Here is a 22761-nt window from a genome sequence, read left to right on the forward strand (position 1 = left end):
CAATAAATAAATAAATATAAAAAGCAGTTTAATGTGTCAGCTTTAGTGTTTTTCTATGGATGATTTTCCAATTTGAATTTACAATTTAGATGTCGGTTAATCAGTGCCGGATAGCTGTAGTCAAGTAGTTTAAAACTGATGAAGTATTTATTATAGCACCGACTGAGATACATAAATTTAATTAAAAATAATAGGAGTAAAAATAAAGAGGAGCTATTATGCTTTATTATGTTTATTTCTTTTTTATTTTTTGATCATACCTCTTGTGATCAAAAAGTTTAGCAATAAGGACCTTGAACATGAGATCAGCCAAAATTAAATTCAGATTTTCTGCTTTTGGCTCTGTTTGATGTCAACAGAGCCTTAATATGGCCTCCTCAGACACACAGCTCTGGCTGTGAGTGCAGAAGCCAGAATAAAAAGAAATTTGGCTTAAAGAAAGGTAGGAGGGAGCTAAAATGGGCATCGAGGCCCAGTTTAAGATAAACAACAAGTTTAAAAGTTATTCTATGAAAGTCCAAGAACAAAGTTTTACTTGATTAAAATTTGATCTCACATTCAAGATCACCTTCCTGGCCTGTCCATTACGCCTGCTATTTTTACGTTGTTCTGCGATTTCGCCACATCACATCAAACTTGCAAAAGGAGCAAACATCAGCTTCTGTTTCGTGTTGCCTCAGAGCACACGGAGTTTCTTGGCCACATAATCTTTGCCCAACACCTGGACCCCTCCCTGTAACCTTATCTTCTGAAAAATGACAGTCAAGATGAAGTTTTGACACACTGGAGGAGATCCAGCACCCAGAGGCACAAGTGCACGTACAACCGAGAGGTGTAAAAATCGCAATCATGCTGTAAATGTAAGTGGTATATGAGATAAGAGCCTTGAATGTGAGATCAGAGATTCAGGTTTTCTGCTCTCAGCTGTGTTAGGTGTCAACAGAGCCTTATTATGGCCATCTCAGGCACAGCTCTGGCTGAGGGTCCAGAAGCCAGAAAAAAAGATTTGGCTTAAAGGAAAGGAGGAGGGAGCTAAAATGAGTTGTTTCAGGAGGTGGGACCTCTGAATTGAGCAGCTGCATCAAGATAAACAAGATAAATATTTTCAGCTGTGATTCATGTAAAGTTATTGTAGTTCAGTCCAAAAAATGAAATTCTAAAATAAAAAAAATGAGCACATTTCAAAGACCCACAAGAACCAGACGTGTAGTGTTGTGCTTGGTTTATCTCTTTCATTTAAGATACTCTTCATTAAAAAAATTACAACAATGAGTTTGACTGTAACAAGCTGGAGTTCTTGTTTGTTATTTGGGTGCACCCATGCAGCAGTTACTCGCTGCCCCATCCTGGCTCCATATTTGACCTTGGCTTCATCCTCTTCTATAAAATTCAAGTTGAAAGGTTGCCATTTTTCATACAGATTCAGCACGTCGCAGATATGTCTTGACGTATGAACAGGAATTCTACGGTGCGTCCAAGTGGAGAAGGAGAGCTGCGAGTGACGTGTCGCTGCACAAGGTGAATGCTTTGCTTTTTGCTTTACATAGGCTCAGATACTAAACTTCTTATTACTCCAAATCCAAATTAATATACAGAGAAAGTCTTCCCCATGTGCAACAAAGCATCTTACACCATCTCTAATCAGGAATACCAATCGTTACGACGTTAAATCCAGGTCAACTACCTTGGGCCCTTTTTTTTTCTTTGGGTGTTTCATTGTGATATTGTGTGTGACAAAAATTACCCAGAAAAAGCCTCTAAACTCCACAGATGCTATTCAGATTGAGCATCCACAGAGTGTCCTAGAACAATCTACTGAGGCCCCACTGTGCAACCAACAGGACCCAAAGGACTTTCTGTCAACTTCCTGGTGCCAAACACCACAGGAGGTCCCATATGTTCAAGCCCTGAAAGTTCAGGCTTATTTTGGCAGCATTAGGGGAACCTACACTATATCACACAGCCGGTTTTAGTGTTGTGAATGCTTGATGTGTGCAAGGGAGAGTTAGAAGGCAGGGATAAAGAGCGGGAGCGAGGGAAGGTGTCAGCGAATTTTAATTTACGCCATTTGATTTTGTTGTTTGAACTTCATCCAAGTTACTTGCAGCTTCAGCATGCAATCAAGCCTCAGTCAACATTCAAATGGAGGCTTCTTATTATCTTAGATTATATGTATTATTTTACGTATTTGTTTTGAAATATTATGTGCACATGTGAGATTAGGGGATGTAGAGAAAGAACGGAAGATGAAAGGCGAGCGTGCAGAGACGTGAGGCAGTCTGGCTTGTACGGTTAAATGAGCTCCAATCAGACATTTGAGATAACGGTTCATCATGGATTTGGCTGAGGATTAAATGGTATTGGAGATCCTATAAAGATATGCTACATTACTTTTTATTAATACTGCCAACTAAACTTTGTTAGACATGTAAAACTGTGGGTATTGACCACAAACTCTGAGGCACAAATTTTAATTTAAGATTCATTTATTTAAAATTGACGAGTCAGATAAAATCAGCATTAAAACAACATTTTTACACTGAAAACCCTGATATGAGTCAAACATAGCAGCAGTGAACACCATAGGCAAAAACATAACTCACAAAAAAGGATTCATGTTCTATTCATGAAATGACTGCTAGTGTTTGTTCAGAGCAACTATGATTTGGTCAAAATTATGTCCATTACTTCTCCGCAATCGTACACAAATGTGGCACCTTTAACATTAAACAGTAATGAGTCTGGAGTCCATTTACCAGCACCAACGCCTCACAACTAAAAGGCTTGAAATCCAGTATAGAGCTGCATGTTCTCCCTGTGCCTGAATTAGATAAATGGAAGAAAATGGATGAATGAATGGATGGATGTCCCTACTCCACCCTCTCCTTTTTAAAGAGTGTGCACATTCCCTTATATTGGTCGACACTCTTTTGCTGGAAATTCAAGTTTCTGATCAGCATGCCAGCATGCATTTTAATCATTGAATTCGTAATGGACCAAACTCCACATTTTTCAAAATTCAGACGGAAGAGTTCATTTTGCATCGTATTTTGAGTCATGATTTTATACTATAGATTTGTACGAAAGTACACCCTCTTTCAAGCCGAAGGTTTTATATTTCAGGACATTAAAAAGAAATCCTTACCAGGGTTGATATATGTTATGTTTTATTTATCATTGTAGGACCTTTACCATACCAAATAAAGCTCCTTGAGGCAACTGTTGTGTTTTTGCGCAATATAGAAAATAGTCAATTTAAATTCGAACACTAGGTAAAGGCAACCTCAGCTGAATAACAAAACATAAAATATTGCAATGTGTCATTACAATAAATAAAAATGAAGGCAAAATGCAGAAGCATTGTGTGAAAAAAAGTACACATCAAAAGTTGATTCTGTTCATCTGGATGTAGCGATTTCATCCAAGTGACTTCTTCTGTCTCAGCGCACTGCAGGTTTCTTCAACCTTATAAACAGTACATTTGCACAATGACTGAAACTAGCACCACAATAGGCTGTGAGGTCAGTTTCTTGATTATGAATATGCAAATTGTCATGACCATTGATCAACAACCTCTGCGAGTACCATTCACACTACATCCAGATGAACAGAATCAACTTTTTGGGATTTCCTGACCTGGATGATTGAGCAGGCATCAAAACATAAGTTCACATTTAGTGCTTCCACAGGAATTAAGAGGGTAAGTAGCAGCCATATCAAATCTACATGAATTGACAATCACAAAGTGTGAGCACCTCTGTAAAAGCAAAAGTTTTGATAGGTGTGTATTAACACAATGCTAAGCAGGAGAGACCTCGATGATGATCTCAAGCTCCCGATCAGTCTTGTAAGAGCTATGTAGCTGTGTGGAAGTCCAGTGTTCTACAGTAAGGAAGATTATTCACTAAAACATTCAAAAAAGTTAACAGTTTTTGCAGGAGCGGATTTCCCAGCAAATTCAACCCCATGTAGAAAGAAACTGCATAAACAAAAAATAAAAGCAAGAGTCACATCTTAGACTCTGTAGGCTCAAGGTAGGACCCTAACTTGGGCCTAACTTCATTTTTGGACCAAAATGGAGATGCTGGGCCATAATGCACTGCACCACGTTTGCTAAAATTCAAACACAGCACATTAGCATTTGGCTGTTTCACAGTCACAGGACCTGTACACCTCAAAGTCTTTGACTCAACCATAAACTTTTCTGTATACTAAAATGCTCTAGAGTGAAATTTGAGATGGTCTATCCAGCAGCTACGTTTTGGCCCAAATTGGGCCATACAACAGGACAATGACCCCGAACACAGCAACAAATCAGAATGGAAAGGAAAAGAAATGAAGGTGTTGCAGTGGTCCAGTTCAAAGTCCAGACCTTAACCCGGTTGAAATGTTGCGAGATGACTTTAAAATATCTGCATAAATGACTGCCTGCATGGCTGCCCTCAATGTTGTAAATAAGAGTGGCCCAAAATTCCTCCACAGTGATGTGAGACAATGATAAAGTCAAACAGAAAATAATCCAGTTAAGTTACTGCCGTTGAAGGTTTGTTAACAAATTGCTTTTGCACTTTAAAAATTTATAATAATAACAGAGAATGTCTTTATTCAAAGTATGTCACAGCTTAAGCAAAAAAGTCCAAATGCTCTCCTGTAAAAAGAATAAATAAAGAAAATCATAAAAGTATTGATTCATTTCTTTCACTTTTCATGCACAAACATCTGTTAGATCTGTCTTATTGAGTTCTTAATCTTCTCCTTTTCCTCATGATGTTTATAGTATATTTAGACTTTAGCGTGAGGGAAGTAAAAAAAAAAAACTAATGAAGCAAAGCTCTGTGTTTTCAATCACTCGAAACAAACATATTAGTTATTGTGAGTTTATTGTGTTTAATGGTCTTATTCGTGGATATGACACTTTTTAGGCCATGAAAGTGGAGACTCACAAGGCACTTTTTGGCACATAGCTACCTCTGAGGCTGACCTGCTTTGAACAAATGTTTTAATTTAGAAGGCTGTCATATTTCATGCACGCGGGCCATTAGCCCAACCCAGCAGGGAACCTTACAGGCCCTTTCTAAGAGTTTGATAATAAGCCAAAAATCCACACACAAGTAATGTTTTGAAATACTGTCAGGGATTTAGTGATTGTTATTGATTGCAATATAAATAAATCCATGCATACATTTATGAACAGCTGGAAAAATGCAGAATGATATTGTTGTGGAGGCTTTATCATCCCTGCGAGGGAATGTCAAATGTTAAACCTGCTCGCTTCAGTTGCTTCCATCTTGCTGCATGCCTGTACTGAAAACACACCAGCGTCACACACTCCCTGACCTTCCTTCAACATATTTCCACATTCAGGTCAATGCTAACTTACAAAGAGGTCAAAATGCCATTACATCGCTTTCTGAAATGCTTTAGAGCCCTGCTCCTTTCTATTTTATGAAGGCGTACCCGTTATCTTCCCTCCGAAAGCCACTCTGTATCACCTTGTGCATCATTACGCCAGTGGCTTCCTCCCCATTTCATATCCATTTAATATGAGACTGCATATTGCTTTCTAATAAACAGAAAACGATCGGATAGGAACAGGATTGTGGAGGGCTCCAAAGGAGGTTAGTTATCTCAGTCTCCTATTGATCTAAATGATGGCGTATAGACCCATGCTAGATTATACTTTTTAATGTGCTAGAAGACTTTTCAGATCCATTCTAACTCAGGTCTTCTCATCTTTGTGACAATAACAACAAAACAACAAGGTAATCATCAGTCTGTAAAACAATTAGGCTTAATATTTTGTCATGAAGTGTCAGCGTGACACTGCTTAAACAATAAAAACACGCAAAGCAATCTTAATCATTTGCCTTGATTGGATTTGGAGATATTATTTCCTCATTAGGTTATTCTAATTTTGTCAGCTTCACATAAACATCAGATTTTTCTTCTGACACTTCTCTTTTACTTACCCCAGTATCTCCCTGCTATTTCTTTTTTACTTATTGGATATAGATGTACAGTATGGTGTCATTAAATATCATACGAACAACACGGCAATTGTCCTTAAGGAATTTCATTCGGTATTATAGAGCATTTTATTCCATGATTTTGTTTTTGATTGTGAAATGATACCTTAGTCATTTTACCATTAAACGCCACTGAACACAGGTCTTGATAATAATTTAGCTTTCCTACTTCCAGCATTGTAAATTGTGTGCGGCTATCAATGAGTACTTATTACATGGGTGAAATTATGTTAAGGACAAAGAAAAGCCTTTAACCTTTTTTATTTTAAAATGGATTTAGGCAAGCAATAAACATGGTGCCAGACGTGCCACTTACATTGATTTCTGAACCCATTTTCACTGATCATTGGCTAACCTGTTTAATGTGTAGGTCTTTATTTTTAGAAAGATTTTCTTTTATTTGGAACCAAAGTGTTTGTGTGTGTCGCTGGAGAAGGGATAATGCTGGAGAGAAGACCTAAATGCGGGGTGCAGAGGCAAGCTGAAATCAACAAAGATCAATGGTTGTTGCAGAGAACACTAAATTCAAAGGTTGACGCAAAAACAGCTGAACACACTGAGCATAAACAGATGAACCGGTAAGGACAGAGAGAGAAACGTGACTATATATACACACACAGATGATGAAACGAGACACAGGTAGAAACGAGCAACAAGGTGGAAACAGTCAAAGGAAAAACTACCAAACAATGACAAAGGAACAAAAACAGAAAGTAAAGCCAGAACAAGGTGCATGAGAAAAACCTTCAAAGCAAAGACCTTTCTACATCGTTGAAAATTTTTCCTCCAAAAACACACTACAAAAAAAAAGGTGGTTGACATCAAGCGATGATGAGCTGCTAATGTTTCTAAGCAAGAAAAGGAAGAAACTGAGATTCTGGTTTCTTCCGATTCTCAAGAGAAGGCAGCATCAGGGAGAATTTCATGGTTTGATCCAGCAGTTTAAGCTGCATCAATTTCATACATATTTCAGGATGTCAGTGGGGCAGTTTGGGCTGTTGTTGGCCGAGATGGGACCACATCTGAGGAGGCAGAGAAATAGTTAAAGAGAGCGGCCTGAACCGCAGCAGCTTGTGTTTTCAATAAAATAGTATTACTTTACTATTTCCATATCATTGTGTATTTAGTACAGGTGCGTGTTTTGAGCTACAAGCGCGATTGTTGCCAAATGCTGTGATCTGATTGGTCAGATCTGTTTATTTGGATGCAAAAAGTTGGAAAAATCATGCTTGATCTCAAAAAAATAAATGTCCCAAAATCAGCCTTCAAAATTATGCTTTCAATGTGAACTGATGCATTAAGAATAGGTTCATCTGAAAAATATTTTTGTATGTACGGACATAAATTTTTGCACATCTAGTGTATAAAGGCCATAAAACAGGAACAAACCTCCCCCCCCCCCTCTCGACCCAAAAAACCCAAATAATTAACACTAACACATTTAACGGATGTTAGGCTCATTTGGATTGCAGCATTAACAGAAAGTGGGCATTAAGGTCTCAGTCAGGCCTTTTGAACACCTGGCAACATAATCGCTAAGGAAAACTGAATATTCCCCAATGAGCTGACCAATAGTTGCTGACTAGAAAAAATCAGTTATAAACAGTTTTAAACAGTTCTGCACCAAAATCCATCTGGTAAATGCTTTAATTGGAAGCATGGAAGATGCCATCTTGACTTACTGACTGACTGACAGGTAGGTTGGGATGTGGTTGGTCCCCTGGCCTCTGTGTCATGTTGACAAAGACAGGGAAAAAGAGAAAAAGGCAAAAGAAAACAAACCAACCAATATAAGATGAACGGAGACTGTATGTAACACCATGCTCTGTACAGCATGTAGAAGTTTGAAAACATGAATGCCACCAAATGTGAAGACCATTTAATGATGCAAATGCAGTCACATTTTGTAAAGCCTTCCTTTTGAATTGTTTAAAGGCATTTAACTGATGTTCGGCTCATTCGGATTGCAGCATTAGCAGACAGTAGGCACATTCAAACTCTTAATTACTTGAGCAGCCCTCTGTATTGATGTTATCTACATTGAACGTGTCATCATAAACAAACCACAATTTTGTTTTTGTATTTTAGTGTCTTAAAAACAAGTCTTTCAAAGGTTCAGCAGAAGATTTCCATAATTACTATTTCTCTCTCGCTGTGTGTCTCACTCTGTCACTCATTCACACACGCACGCACTTGTGCGCACACTCACACAAAAACACACAAACACACATATTTTGGCTGTATTTGCTTATCTTCCAAAAACAAAGCGTGGGCACGCAGAGTTGTTATTAATTTTTTAGAATAACTTCAAACAATCGATGTGTCTTTACTGCTAACATTTCATTTCACATTCGCATGTTATATCTGTTTTTCTTTTTAAATCCGACGTTCTTTTGTGAAGTCTGTGTTCATTAAAGGAGGCCTAGCCCTGTTGCTCAGAGGCACTGACAGCCTCTTTCCTCCTAAACATTAGAGTCTCGTTTGAAGATTTTTATTTATGACATCCACAGAAGCAGAAGAAGGTTAGCACTTCAGTGAGCCACCATGGAAATTTAAACATGATCGCCATAAATGCATGTAAAAAGACATCACTGTAAACCACCATTGCTGACTAACAGGTGATCTAAAGCGTAAAAATCCCAGCAGTGACAGCTTATCTCCTAAAAAATATGCCAAAAGAGAAAAGAAGTCAGGGTTTACTACACTTAGGTAAATAAACTCCACCTCTGTCATCACTCATAACCTCACATGTAACGCATATTGAAGGCAAGCCGACATGCTGCAGGACAGCTAGGCAGATCAAAGAGACAGTCAGACAGGCATGCAGATGTGCCCCGTTCAATACAATCTGACAATGTGTGCAACCTCTGCAGAGGGCCAATAGCTTTTCATGGATCGGAAATTAACTTCATTTAATGAGATGTGTGCATGTTCTGGGGTTGTGTGTGGGTGGGTAATAGAAAGAGTGAAAACACAGACGTGTGAGAGGGGACAAAAAGTGAAATGGAAAGAGTCCTTAAGTAAATATTTATAAGTAGGTGATGAAGAGGAAAAAATGAGTCATGGTCAGAAAAAAAGAGGAAAATGGGAATATATAGAACGGGAGACGGAAGCCAAGACAACAGGAGAGTGACAGAGATCAATAGTGAGAAGTGGGCAGTGTAGGAAAAGAGTGAGCGAGGTTAAAGAGATGAAAGGCTGTCTGCACATTTGTTGCCTAAGCGCAGAATTGAAATTGATCCCAGAGACATGTGTGTCTGTGTGTTGTGATTGGCATGTCAGGAAGTGGGTTTACAAACATAGAGGTGCACTATTGGCTACACCCGTATGAACTTTGTATGGCCTCTGTATCGGTGATCTTGCAGGCATATTAGCGAGAGGAAGAGACAGGATCAGACTGATTGATTAAAATGGGAAGAGAAAGAAGAGGATCTGGACTTTGGTCAGGTACTTCTTAATAGGGGTCAAATATTTTCCACTGGCTGTTAATGCTGGGTCACCTTGCAATAGTTTTCCCCTTAACTTACCTTTAAAGGGAAGGAGAAGAAGAAGGACCTGATGTTTGTTGCTTTCAACATGTTAAAGCCCTTTGTGCTGTTAGAAAAAATGGTATTTTGTACATCAATTCAGGATGTGTGTATCTGCATTGCATAAAGATCATATCATAGTCAACATTATATGCAGGGTGTTAGAGTTTTCTAATTCAATAGCGGTACATAAGGGTGGAATATAAAGAAATCAGTAGGTAAGGCAGTGAAAACATACTGGGGTTATTATGAATTGTGTAAATTGCTTTCTGCAATGGAGAACACCTGGTGTTTATAAATGATGAATACTTTTGGAGGCAGATGTTTCACAAAGCCAGTGATTGTTTGGGTAATTATAGTATAGATTTACTGTGAAACACCTGTGTTCACTTATATATATCTCCCTATAAAACATGTAGTCAGATGCATTACATGTCATTTGTCACCAACCAATAAAACAGGTGCAGCAATATTTCCTCTGCTAATAAAAGGGGAACAAAATTATGTTTTTGTTGCGAGATTTGTTGTCTGTCTCATCTCATCCCACCTTTCGCAATCTACGTTCGATGAAGTACTTTATTTTATTTTTATTTCGTGTGATATGTTGAATACTGATCTATTTTATTCAGTTTGTGTTGATCTGATGTGACAGTATGGGTTTGAGCAGATTTAGTGCAGAACTCCTCCTGAGAGCATATCTCTCCGGCTGTGGAGTGATTTAGTTTTCATAAAGCCCACGTGCCCATAGCTGTCACAACATTAAAACCACTGACAGGTGGTTACACCGTCTCATGAGAAGAATACAGCTGCAGCGACATAAAAAAACAGGTGAAGTGAAAAACCATTGATCATTCTTTAATATTGCAATGGGAAACCTTGACTCCCAGCATTAATATGGAGGTTAATTTGACACACACCACCCAGGGGTTCCCTAGACGTTCTAGTTGTTCATCATTATGACGAGCAGGGTCATAAAAATGAGATCATAATGCTATTTTGTCCCTCATTTTAAATGCCATGTTTTAAAAGCAATAATGGCATGTATTTAATAGTAACTCAATCTAAACAAGTAGGTCTGCATTTATGAGGGCAACGTAAGAAAAATGAAGAAAAGCACAGAACGTACAGTCGCTTCTCATGGCCACAGCACAAGAAGCAGATGAATGATTTTTTTCCGCACTTAGAGCAGCGGCAGTAAAACACCATTGTCACTGTGCCTAAACAGGCAAATATGAAGTAAATGGACTGAAGCTGAGTGTTTGCTTGACTGTAATTAAATTTATCATGGGAGGTTAATTTAGAGAAGATACTTTCTCATAATGGCATAATTTCAGCCAGAATTTAATAGCCAAGTCATCAAAAGTCTAAATGTGGGTCTTTCTGAACCTGCAGGTGAAAAATATCATAGTTTGAACTCCCTCTGCACTGGAAGACTGTTGCACCCACACTTACCGGCTGCTTTGCTATTCGCACCTGTTCAACTGTTCATCAATGCAAATATCTAATCAGCCAACCACATAGTAGCAACTCCATGCATTTAGGCATGTAGACATGGTCAAGATGACCTGCTGAAGTGTAGAATGAAGTGAGAATGGGGAAGAAAGGTGATTTAAGTTACTTTGAACGGGGCTGTTGGAATCAGATAGGCTTGTTGATCTGCTGGGATTTTCCTGCACAGAGTTTGCAGAAAATGATCTGAAAAAGAGGCAATATCCAGTGAGAGGCAGCGCTTAGGGTTAAAATGCTTTGCAGATGCCAGAGGTCAGAAGAGCATATCTATACTGCTTGAAGCTGATAGGAAGTCAACAGTAACACTTGAAACACTTTTGTGTTTCACTGGATAGAAGAAACCGTATAGCCCTCAGTCAGTGTTAGACTATACAGTTTGTTACGATCAAGCTGAAAACACTGCAAAGTAGATCCACCCTCAGCGTTCTAATCCACCACAATGACAGATAGCCTGTACTTTTTTTTCTAAACCCACAAAGGTCATTCAAGAATGGATCAAAAAACATAACAGAGAGTCAAAGGCCTTGCCCTAGCATGCAGACTTTGATGCCTAGTAAACATCTAAAGACTCTAAAGGTTTTGGTTCCAATTAATGAAGGTTAATCAAGCTTTTTTGGCAGCGTGAAGAGGACCTGCACAATAAATAACTGGCTGATCAAGGTATGAATTCTTCTTTTTTTGTGTACTTCATCTAGGAGTTGCCACAGCAGTTCATCTGGCCCCGTCTCAGCCTATCTCTAGCATCCTCTTATGCATGTTCTTCTTCACTGCATCTCAAGCTTCGGAATCCTTTGTCCTATATATGTACTATCCTTCTTCTAGACTACATCTAGACTACGACTGAATCTGAGTGGTCCTGCTGATGTACTCATGTACACATGTGGGGGCCACAGTCCAGTGTACACCTAGTGCCGGTCCTAAGCCTGGATAAATGGTGAGGTTTGTATCAGGTTGTGTCAGGTTTGTGGGATCCAGCCAAATCAAACATGTGGAAGATCAAAGTGTGACTTCTATATTCTTGGTATATGTAGGTGTCTAAACCATGTATGTGATACATAGGTAAAAACAAATTTCATAACTACTTGGTGTTATTCCAAGTAACACAATTCATACAACTCATCTTTTCAAAACCATAATATAGATTTCTCCATTTCATATAATCCAGCACAGTGTGAGTGCCTTGTATCCAGAAAACATCTGCAGATTTCCTTTCTCTGTGGGTTTCAGAAATGAATTTTTAATGTTTTGCAAAGGTTTAAGACCGCCAGGCATCTTTGTTGCCTGTGTAAACAATTAGTCTCTTTGCACATGCTGTTTTGCTGGTGTTTTCTTTTATATGTAATAACTAGGTAAATGAGAGATAAGAATGTAGATTCAGGACTGGCTCTTAAGGTTCATTTGCTATTTAAAAAAAATTATTTTTGTATATTAGAACTCCACTTTACTCCCCATTAAATTATTGTAATAACTGTTGGCTGGATTCCTGTGAAATTTTTGCACAGGCGTTTCCGATGTCCCCTTGAGCATCCGAGGGATCTTTAAAATGAGTTTTTTTCCTGTGAAATAAACATGTTCTGCATGGATGACATTTGGTGCCGATATTCCACAGTGCCCAGATGATATATATCACGATGATAGACAGTCCCCCCCTGACTTTTCCTCTAGTGCCACCACATTTGCAGTCTTGAGTAAAGAGTTGCAGCAGCTAGTAGATTGATTGCCATTAAAATTGCTGCAGACGTTTTTGCTCCCATATTCTGTCTCCTTGTCTTTTCCCTCATGTCTCACTCATGCCTGTTGCTCTCTCTCTCTCTCTTTCTCTGTCTGAAAAAAAGAGCGAGAGAAAGTTATTCTCATTCAGCACCATATTTCACAGTGCAATCACAGGGAATGTGCAATTAACAAGGAAAGCCTTCAGTCAATAGCACATTGTGTGTATTCATACACCTTGTCTATCCTCCTCTCATCCCTCCACACCCTCGAACTCCTTCCCTCCATTTCTCCAGCGTCCTCTTCTCTTCAGCTGACTACTTTCTCCACTCTCCACCCCCTTGTTTAAGCCAATCTCATCATCACATAAGCTCCTTGCTTCCTCTCCTTCCCTCCTAATCTTGCGAATCATTTCTTATTTAACCACATCTCATCGTCCCTTGCCATCATCATTACCACCCCCCCCCCCCCCCCCCGCATCTCTTTCCTGTTTTCCTACCACTCCCCCTCCCACCAGCCCGCACGCTCACCACACAGCTTTCATCATTATCATCACCACCTCCTCCCGATCTGTTTACTCTCCCCACCCACACTCCCTCTCCACCTAACAACCCCCCGCTCCTCAGTAACTCAGTTGAATCCTAATTCACAAGTTCCTCTCTACTGCTTTGCTACACCTATTTTCCATTTTCTCCCCAGTGTTGGTGCAAATAGCTCAGAAACTGAAAATGTGGCGATTTCCCCTCAACAGCTTCATGCCGCTGTGTCGATGAAGCCATTCTCCTGTTCATTATCAGTGGAGCCAGTTCAAAGATGCTCTCTTAGTGACAGCATCAAGAAAGCACTGGCTGTTTGGTTCATAGTTACAAATTAACACAAATTCCTCCACTTCCTTTTAATATGCCTTGTGCTGCACCTTGGTGGACTTTTCCCTCTGACCTATTTTGGGATAGCGGCCACATCCGAATCAAGATAATTCCCTATTCCCTGCCAGCGTTCCTCTGTCCTGTCTGTCCTGCAATGTTACTCAATAATCCATCATTATGTTTCTTTTGGACTCACAGGATGATTAATATTATCCTTCGCTCATGTCTTCCTTCCGACCTTTGATGACAAAATGTTTCATATTCACATTATTAAATCAGAGTGTAATGTTCCAACATGTTCTGAAAGCTATAATAACCAACTCAGCAAGATGTCCACATTTACGCACAATTACGAGTAGGTATGCGTTATGGTTGTCTCTGCAAGTAATGCTTGAATGCTTGTATGCTGCAATAATACAAAGTTTTATGTTCTTTCCATTTGCCGACGCTGCATGAATGTACCCTTTAATAATGCAAGTTTTACTTCAGGGATTGTGCATATTGATTGGTGTTATAAATTTGATCTATTTATCAGCCCTAGATACATTTAGATTTCATGCCTAGCCATCATTTTCAGTCACTTAAAGCTACGACTTTAATTATTGCCGCCTTCAAGCCAACAATTAATAATAACCTGGATAAAGACGAAACCTGTAGGGCAAAAATAATTTGACATGGAGTGCCAGAGCAGGACTTCGATCTTGGTGCAGTAACTTTTTTTTCCTTTAGCTAATTAAGGATTTTATATCTTATTTAAAATCAGCAGGTGTCTTCAAGGTTGATAAGTCACTAAGGACTCATTTTATCGCTGGAAGAAAAAGGAAATGCAGTAGTAGAGACACGGAGCTGAAGTTTTAGTCAGGAAGGCATTTGTTGAGAATATGCTGGAATCACCAGCAACTTCTCTTCAGCTATCTCTTTCCGCAGAGCTCCTGTCCTCTAACCCTTTCCTTTTTAATTCGACCCCTTTTCCATTTTCACCTGATCTTCTTCTTAAATCCCTCATCACAGTTGTCTGTGTTTCCTGACCTCTGAGTTCCTTCATTTCTTCTAGTGTAACATCCTACTTAATCTTTGTCTAAAATTCATTTGATTTTCTTCTCTGTCCATGTTTCTGTCTTGGCACCTCCCTGTGCTCTGTATTCTCTCCCCTCTTCTGTCATTCCCTCTAAAAGACTTCGTGTTTGACTTTTAGTTCTCTTAGGAGAACAGGTGTGTTCTCTATTAGCTCACAGTTAGACACACACACACACACACACACACACACACACACACACACACACACACACACACACACACACACACACACACACACACACACACACACACACACAGGCATATACAGACAGATCTGAATAAGCAGCACAGAGCACACAATCCTCTGAACATGGGGCCTTGTATTTGATAGGGAAGACACTTGAAGACAACTCGGGTATGGCAGAGCACTGCAAAGTAGTTCCATATTTCTCATACGAATGAGTTGCGTTAAAACTTTTCCCGTCAAGTTAAATAAATATAGTGGCTCACCTTGGACCTGCGCTCATTAAAATGTGCTGGTTTTCATAACCTGTGGGGACTCAAGTTGAGTCAATTAAGGTTCTCCTCTGTTGACCCTGCCTCGGTAAGACACACTGTGTGTACCTACTGCTTCTCTGGGTGATTTAAATATAATAGGAGAAGGCTTTTAAAAATGGTACATAGGCATGCTGCAGTAGTGCTTTTGACATTTGGGTAACCATTGCAAATAGGTCCCACAGCCCCGCTTGTACAGCAAAATCAGGTGAAAATAACGCAATTTAAAATACAGTGATTTGTGATTTGGAAACACAATAACTCCTCAGTCATACTTAAAGGTCCCTGGTCTACAGGCTAAAAGAAAATGCCATGACAACTGCCATTATGTGCTAAGACAGGTAGCATCCCATAATTAAGGTCAACAGTTATTTGTTTAAAAGGTTATCTTTCTACTCATTCTTTATGCCAAAATGTCAGCATTTACTGTTTCCAGTTTCTTTTTTTGCTGCAGTTTTTCCTTTTCTCATTTTTATATTGTTGCAAATCAAACCAATTTGAATTCGGGACTTTTTAAAACAGCACTTGATCAAAAAGCCAAACTCTTCAGTTTTAGAGTCCCACTAAGATGGGTAGCGTTGACCTAGCATGGTTTTAGGTAGAAGAAATAACCCTATCTTGTGACCGTGTAGCAATAAGATGTTGCCTTGGATACCGGTAGGCTTGTCTCTTAAATACTAAATTATTAGACGAGAAGATAAATGATTAGACACAACATCATAATTTGATAGTGCTCAGCGTGTGGCTATGCTTGGCTATGTATGTCAGTGAGGCCAAATGTCCCTCTACAGCTTACATCCTCATCCACCTGTTGCTCAAACCTCATATTTGCAAAGCCCAGGAATTGTTCCCCTGGGTGTTCTTGAAGGAAATTCAGAGCAGATGATCCCACTCTGCGTCAGTAATGTTTAGTTCCATCCATCCATCCATCCATCCATCCATCCATCCATCCATCCATCCCTTATAGTGCAGAGACATGAATTATAACTAGTACCTGCTACCTGACGGAGGTACTGTTGTTAGGATACAAATGTAAACTAGAATAGAATAGAATAATCCTTTAATTGTCCCACAAGGGGAAATTTGGTTGTAACAGCAGCCAAAAAGACAAATATACAAACAAACAGTACACAGGACACGGAACAGAAACATACACAATTTTTCTTACATATTTACATTAAGGACAATGGTTACTATAAACAGAGAGTACTGTACAGTTATTAAATGAAATAAAAATAATTACAGGTAAGAGGCAAACCAGGTTGTAGTGCGAATTGGTTAATTAACTAACTTATTGCAGTTACAGCATTGATGTAAACATCTATGTTTGTTGGGAGCAGTTCTGATTGTACAGTCTGACAGCTGCAGGGAGGAAGGACCTGCGGAAACGCTCCTTCATGCATCTAGGATGCAGCAGTCTGTCACTGAAGGAGCTCTGCAGTTCAGCAACATCTACATGCATGGGGTGGGAGACTCTGTCCATCAGAGATGTTATTTTGGCCAGAGTCCTTCTGTCTCCCACCATCTGTACTGGGTCCAGGGTACATCCCAGAACAGAGCTGGCCTTCCTGATGAGTTTATCCAACCTCTTCCTCTCAGCTGCCGATAAACTGCTGCTCCAACATACCACATTGTAAAAAATGACGGATTGCACCACAGAGTCATAGAAGGTCTTTAAAAGCGCTCCCTGGACTCCAAATGACCTCAGCCGCCTCAGCAGGTAGAGTCTGCTCTGACCCTTCCTGTAAAGAGCATCAGTGTTGTGGCTCCAGTCCAGTTTATTATTCAGGTGAACACCCAGGTGTGGCGTGGGTGTGGTCTCTGGCCAGCTGCAGAGGAGGGGTGACACAGTGAGCTCCCGGGGCGGCGCAGGGGCGGGGTCGACAGGTGTGCTGGGTTCCGACATTGATTGTGTGTCTTTTTATGTTGACAGTGACAGTCGGAGGGAGAGCGGACGTGACAGTTGTAGAGAGCGGGAGTGGCTGTGAATAAACCCACATCACTAAATAAAAAGTTTTTGCTGTCAAAAGAATCGCCCCAGCGTATGTCTATCGGGTCAAACGCTACACCAGGTATCTATAAGAGTCCACTATCTCAATGTCCACTCCCTGGATGTTCACCGGTGTCAGTGTGGTGGGTCTGCGTCTCCGGAAGTCCACCACCAACTCCTTCATTTTCCCGGCGTTGATCAGCAGGTGGTTCTGCTGACACCAGTCAACAAAGTCCAGAGTCCACTGTCTGTACTCTGAGTCGTCCTCACCTGTGATGAGGCCGACTATGGCAGAGTCGTCAGAGAACTTCTGTAGGTGGCAGCGTGGGGAGTTGATGGAGAAGTCTGCAGTGTAGAGGGTGAAGAGGAACGGTGCCAGCACAGTTCCCTGTGGGGCCCCCATACTGCAGACCAGCGTGTCAGAGACACAGGACTGTGACCTCACATACTGTGGACGTTCTGTGAGGTAGTCCAGTATCCACTGGGACATGTGGTGGTCCACTCCTGATAGCTCCAGCTTGTCTCTCAGAAGTCATGGCTGGATGGTGTTAAAAGCACTGGAGAAATCAAAGAACATGATCCTCACAGTGCTTCCAGGCTTCTCCAGGTGAGTCAGAGCTCGGTGCAGGAGGTAGATGATGGCGTCCTCCACCCCAATGCCAGGCTGGTAAGCAAACTGCAGCGGATCCAATGAAGACCTCACCAGGGGGCGCAGATGGTTTAGAACCAACCTCTCGAGGGTCTTCATCAGATGCGATGTCAGGGCTACCGGCCTGTAGCTGCTGAGGTCCTTGGGATGGGAAGTCTTTGGTACTGGTACCACACAGGAGGTCTTCCACAGCTGTGGTACTTTCCCCAGTGACAGGCTCAGGTTGAACAGATAACCTAGGATGCCACACAGTTCATCTGCGCAGCATCTCAGGAGCCTGGAGCTGACGCCATCTGGACCTGCAGCCTTCCGCACCTTGATCTTGCGAAGCTCATTCCTCACTTGAAGTGCTGAGATAGAAACTACAGTATGTACCTAGTGTTAAAATTGGAACACAAGATTATAAATAGTAGATACTTCTTTTCTGTTGTTGAGCTGCTCGATGGTGATTACAGAAGGATCTGAACGCCCCCCCAAACCTCTCCCTCGCTGTCTTCTAATGTTTGATCAAGGGTACTTCAGAGTGCTTTTTTTGTTCCCTTGATTATTTTGCTTGATGAAATTGAATGTTTGGTGTACTTCTACTAATATAGTCAAAAATGTTCAAAGCATTCTTAAAAGATAGATTTAGTTGGATAAAAATATTTTTTTTTTTAAGTCTGAAGTAAATAGTTTATTCCTTTATTGTTTTGGAAGAGGATGATCTGATGCGATGACGTGAATGTAAAGTAAAAACTAGTCCAGTTGCAGCACTTGATTTTGAATATAATTTCCCACGCTATTTATTAACTGGGGAAAAAAAGATTTCATTGTTAAACCTTTATGGTTTTATGAGTCTGTCTGTTAATACTGATCTAATGCGTGGGACATTTTTAACACAAAAGGGAAGAAAACACTGTGTGATGAAATTTGACTGACTCATGCTCAGTTATCCTGTGACTCTTCCAGCAGCTCTAAACAGATTTTGGGGCAAGTGCTGATTGTGGCTCCTGCTGTTGCTCAGAGACTTTCGAAGACCCATTTGAAGTGGAGTGCTGTTTTACCAAAAGTTGAAATATTTCAACTTCTGGCCCTCTGTGGTCTGAGCTCAAAAACCCTGCTAAACTCTAAAGCTGCTGGAGACACAACAGTGCTTCTTTGCCACTGAAGAAGAGAAGAGCAGAAAACAAAGGTCTCCAGTGGAAATACAGGCTTTGTGCCTCTGGGAACTTTGAAGGAAGTGATTGTAAAAACAATGCTTGTGCCTTTGATTAGTGCCTACTCTTTATGTTCCATGCTGTAATTATCCATGTATATTATTATTACTACAGTGAGCAGCCTCCCTGCCTTTGTAAAGTAAGTGCATATTTACCCCTGTCTGAGCTTGAGTAGATGCACCTCCTTTTTTAATGTAAGAGGAAAAACAATAATGTGTGCTATTTTAAAATAGATGAATACGGTGGAAAAACTGGCAGACCTCATACGAAAAGTTGCAAACACAATTATCAAAGCAACCAATCCGTTTTTTTAAAGAGTCATTAAAGAAGAATGCAGTTTAGATCTAGATGTTCTTTGGGTTTTTGCATAATGAGGTCAAAAATAAAGGAGCAATGAATACATCTGCAGTGAGAGGTGATATTTTCTTCTTTTGTGTGTGTGTTTGCAGATAACATCAGCGAGACATTAGTTTGAAATGCAGTTCATTTCTCCTCTGACTCACAGGTTAGCAGCTCCTCATAGGACAAATGAGGGGACCCGTTTTTCTCCTCTTTTGTTAGTTCACAGTAAAATAAATAAACGCGAGACCTTCAGTGGTTTAATTAGCTGTTAGTGCAAATGTGTTTGTAGAGAAAGTGTTTATGCTTTTTGTTCTAAATCTACAGCCAATAAAGCTCTCGAGTCAAATCTCCAACTTGATCCTGTTTATTCTTGGCTGCACCACATGCCCAACTGCATTACTGCTGTAACCATAATTACAGCCTTGGCCCCATTAAAGCTTTTAAAATGAGACATATCCTTCAGAGCAGTAAAATGTGGGATTCTATGATCCTTGATTTCTTTCATGGATGGAAAAAAACATGTTCCAACAGTAACTGTGTCTCTGAGATTAGAAATATCTCAGATTTGAACCCAGTTGGAGTGAAAGTGATGGCCATCGTAGACCTCACTGTGATTCATTCTGCACAGGTTCATATTCAGCTGCGTATCTGCACTTAAACTTCAGTGGCTTACACTTTCCCTCTGCTCTCTAGTCATTTTCTCCTGCAGTTTAATTTTCAGCAGCAGATGGCAGCCTGACTACACTGAGCTATAAACAGGAGCTCTCCATAGTGCTGAATGGCGCATGGTGCTGATGGTATCCTTAGTGCCCATCTATTCATCTGTGTGTTTGTCTTTCTATGTATCTCTCTGTCTTTCTGTCTGTCTGTCTGTATTTCAGATCTGCCTTTTTGCCTCCCTGTGTCTGCCTGTTGGTTGAAGTGCAGCAGAAGATGTGTGTTTGTGTCAAACGACCCTCTTGTCAGGGTTGAAAATGACAGTCTTTTTAGGAGCGTATGCTGTTATGAAGCCTCCCACTAGTGGATGTAAAAAATGTTTTTATAAATATATATAAAATGACTAAACTAGCCCAATGCACAGAGAGCTACCAGCTTGATGGATGACTCACAGTAATGCTGTGAAATAGCTCAACCCACACACACACATCCACTCACTGAAACACACTCACTAAAGCATGTAGCACAACAGCCGAGCACGCACGTACTGTATAAACCCGTGTGAAAGCACATGATTCTGGCATGCAGATATGCACACACAGGATGTGATGTCAGTGTTTAGGTGGTTCACTGTCTGTACAGGAAGGAATGCAGCGTTTGTGTCAGACAGGACAAAATGCATTATGAAAAATATCTGAAGAAGCAGACAACAAGCTGCCGTAGCCGACAAATCCCTGTAGCATGTGGTCAAAGGACCCACGGGAGTTGCTCTGGGGGCCTACAGCAAAATGAGGATTAGTTTGAATTCAGTTGTTTTTTTAAATTATTTAGCAGCTAGATGCACAAGTTGCTTACTGATTAATCGCTAATACACATTTATTAGCAATAAAATTTTCCTTACTAGATTTGTTTATGGATCTCTGTTCCTGACTTGGGTGAATTATCCCTTACTGACTGTTTCAAGATAACCGACAGCATAAAATCAAAGCTTATTTGGCTGCTCCCTTATTTACAAGGGTTCACCATAGTGGGTGGGTCCACATATTTTATTTGGCACAACTTTTTTTCCCCGGCAAATGTGAACAACAGCAATAATCACATGAAATAATCCACAAAAACAAACATAATACAATATATTTAGAAAAAAAAGAACCCTTCTTATAGAGGATGCCATTAAGAACATCTTAAGGCCTTAGTGGGTGATTGGCTTCATAGCTGCCACAATTCATCTGAATCCCAGAAAATCTCTAAGAAAACTGAGTGATGTCACTAAAGCTATGTCAGTTTTCAGTGCATTTACTTTGGGGAACCCACTCACAAGCTTCTCTTTTCATAGTGTGAAAGTATTGGGTGACACCTGCTGTGAAATACTGTAATGGGACAAATTTGGAGTGACGTGCATTTGCCTTCAAATGTTCCCGTGTGTTGGTCGTGTCTGTGGCTCAGCGGGCTCAGTCTCCACGTCGTGTTTGGAGCGTTGTAATCTTGTTAGTCTGATCCTCTGTACATGCCACCGGGGACCGGGGATCAATAACTGGCTCGTGGCTCCATTTGGGGTACACACGCCACACACACATTCACTCTTAAAGATGAGAGGATCAGAGTGGCGTTTAATGTGACACTGAGACTGATTAACAAGAAGTAGAGTGAAATTATTTTTTGTGTGTTTAACATCGGGTGACCTTCTCATAGTCTGGAAGCACATAGTCTGGAAATGTGATTGAAAATTTGCAGCAGGTATTTTCATGTGTGTGTGTATGTGTGTGTGACTTTGGTAGGCCGGCCAAGAGCATTACCTCTCTTTAGCGCCACCACTCTCCCCCTTTATTCCTCCCTAACAGTCGTTTTTAGTTTTTCAGTTTTCGTTAACAGCTCTACATCAGCGTCTCATTTTTGAAACTTCTTTTTCCCCCCATTCCTGTCAGCTTTCCTTCAGCAACCGTCACTTCAACTCTGTCTTTATATTGCTTGTGTCTTTCCTCAGCCTCCCCACATTTCCAATCCCCTTCCTTCACTTAAGTCTTATAGGCTATTTAACCCCACTTGGCTCTTTAACTTACCTTTCCTGCTTTGTTTCCTCTTCCCCAACCTGTCCTTTTTTTACAATCTGTGTCACCTTCCTTTCCCTTTCCTCTTCACTTGTCTTTTCTTTTCTCTGTCTTTCTGTCTGATCTTTCTTCTCCCTCCATTTGCTAAAATCCATCTTTACTTGTCTTGTCTTTCCCCCCCCACTCTTTCTCACTTCCTGCATCTATTATGCCTCCATCCTCTCTAAATTCCCCTACCCAGCCACCCCCCAACACCATCTTTTCTTTGGCCCCCTTCTTCTCTTTCACCCCCTGTCACTCTTATCCTCCAATTCTTCTCTGTTTTCCCCCTCTCTCCTGACTTCTGCTTGCCAGACCTCTACAGTTCTCCAATCATTTTATTCACACTCCTCTTTCTGTCCTTCCTTTAATTCCATTTCCTTCTCGCCTTCTCTTATGACTTCTTTTATTTCTTGCTTCAGCTCTGTTCCGTCATTGTGCTTTTATCCTCCGTTTTTCCCTTTTCACGCTTTCTTCCACACTTCAATTTTCCTGAAATTTCTGTCCGCCACCCGTTTTCTGCCAGTCTATCCTCTCTCCTTCAAACCTTTCCCCTTCTTTTTCCATTACTTTCCATCTTTCTTTACTTGCTTCCCCCCTTCCTCTCATCCCCTCATCCCTCTCTTCACC

At 40.5% G+C, this 22761-nt stretch overlaps 1 pseudogene; it reads right to left on the minus strand.

Annotated features, from left to right (window-relative positions):
* Positions 1–6984: 6984 nt before the first annotated feature.
* Positions 6985–22247, minus strand: LOC148106398 (uncharacterized; annotated as a pseudogene).
* Between the last annotated feature and the right edge of the window lie 514 nt (positions 22248–22761).

The sequence above is a fragment of the Neolamprologus brichardi genome, chromosome 1 (genome assembly GCF_056152115.1).
Source record: "Neolamprologus brichardi isolate AB-2024 chromosome 1, ASM5615211v1, whole genome shotgun sequence".
Taxonomy (NCBI): domain Eukaryota; kingdom Metazoa; phylum Chordata; class Actinopteri; order Cichliformes; family Cichlidae; genus Neolamprologus; species Neolamprologus brichardi.